At 44.7% G+C, this 1850-nt stretch overlaps 1 pseudogene; it reads left to right on the top strand.

Annotated features, from left to right (window-relative positions):
* Nucleotides 1-1135: 1135 nt before the first annotated feature.
* LOC142356562 (5.8S ribosomal RNA) lies at nt 1136-1287 on the top strand (annotated as a pseudogene).
* The last annotated feature ends 563 nt before the right edge of the window (nt 1288-1850 follow it).

Raw genomic sequence — 1850 nt, 5'->3', positions numbered from 1 at the left:
GGCCTAACAGTGGCAGCCAATCAGAGTGCGAGAAAAGCGCTCCCAAATGGCCTAACAGTGGCAGCCAATCAGAGTGCGAGAAAAGCGCTCCCAAATGGCCTAACAGTGGCAGCCAATCAGAGTGCGAGAAAAGCGCTCCCAAATGGCCTAACAGTGGCAGCCAATCAGAGTGCGAGAAAAGCGCTCCCAAATGGCCTAACAGTGGCAGCCAATCAGAGTGCGAGAAAAGCGCTCCCAAATGGCCTAACAGTGGCAGCCAATCAGAGTGCGAGAAAAGCGCTCCCAAATGGCCTAACAGTGGCAGCCAATCAGAGTGCGAGAAAAGCGCTCCCAAATGGCCTAACAGTGGCAGCCAATCAGAGTGCGAGAAAAGCGCTCCCAAATGGCCTAACAGTGGCAGCCAATCAGAGTGCGAGAAAAGCGCTCCCAAATGGCCTAACAGTGGCAGCCAATCAGAGTGCGAGAAAAGCGCTCCCAAATGGCCTAACAGTGGCAGCCAATCAGAGTGCGAGAAAAGCGCTCCCAAATGGCCTAACAGTGGCAGCCAATCAGAGTGCGAGAAAAGCGCTCCCAAATGGCCTAACAGTGGCAGCGAGACCGAAACATCAACATGTGAAAGTCGTAGAATTTTGCAATCAAACTGTGGCTAGTACTGTGATGTTACTAGTAACCTTTTCTTACGTCATATGGCCAAGAGAGCATTTGAAGGCGAAACTTCTGCATGGGGAAGCTGCATCATGAACAAAAGTTTATATCGAGTATTATGTTGACGTTAGTAGGCCCTGGCCGAAAGCGCAGCATGTGAAAGGTATAGATAAAAGTTATCGTTGCAGTCAGTACTGTGTAGTTACTAGTAGCTGGATTTAAGCTCGAAGTGAGACACTGTTGGTGAAACTTCATCATGAGAACGTCACAAGCTGATCACGCTCTATGATATGACTAGTATTATGTTGCTTATAGTAGGCTAAGCGCAAGCCGAAACATCAACATGTGAAAGTCGTAGAATTTTGCGATCAAACTGTGGCTAGTACTTTGATGATGCTTGTAGCCAACCGAATTGGTTGAAAAGCCCAATAAGTAAGCTAACTTGGGAGAGCTTGTTGGAAACCAAATGCTACTAGATTGGTCCAAATACATCCTTCAACAGGGGATCACTTGGCTCGCTTTACGAAGAGGAGCACAGCTATATGTGTTAATTCGGTATGAATCGCAAGATTTGTTTACCGACCTCTCTAACGCAAAAGGCGGTCTCGGCTTCGGCTGTTGACTGCGTCCGATTCAGGGTTATATAACTCTCGATTGAACACATTGATGTTCTATTGTTGGTGCTTCCAATAAAATTGGAACACTTAAAGCAGAACCGATTCAAATAATAGCATTCTGATCAATGATTGCATTCCTTGATCAAGAACTGCTGGAGTCATTGTGATGGCGAATTTTCTTCATAAGAAAATTGCAAAGAGACGGAACTTAATGAGACTAGTATTATGTTGTTTCTAGTAAGCGGAAGCTGAAACAGCAACATGTGAAAATCAAGTTTTGTTCAATGATCTCGAGGCGATAAGTACTATGAAGCAACTAGTAGCCTAAGCATGACTCAGATTTGAGACAGTCAAAAAGACTGGCGAAACTTCTTCACATGAAAGTTACATAGAGAACTACAAATGTATACAGCGAGTATTATGTTGTTTCTAGTAGGCGAAAGCTGAAACATCAACATGTGAAAGTTGTCTGCAAACTGTAGAACGATATGTGATTAGTACTGTGCTGTTACTAGTAGCCAGTCTGACTGTAGAAGCCAAGACAAAGGGAAACTAATGCATCTGAAAAGGACAAGTTATGGAAAGGTA

This window comes from Convolutriloba macropyga, unplaced genomic scaffold (assembly GCF_964194025.1).
Source record: "Convolutriloba macropyga unplaced genomic scaffold, txConMacr16.3 SCAFFOLD_4670, whole genome shotgun sequence".
NCBI lineage: Eukaryota > Metazoa > Xenacoelomorpha > Acoela > Convolutidae > Convolutriloba > Convolutriloba macropyga.
Note: the sequence above shows the minus strand (reverse complement) of the source record. Positions and strands in the feature narration are given on the sequence as shown.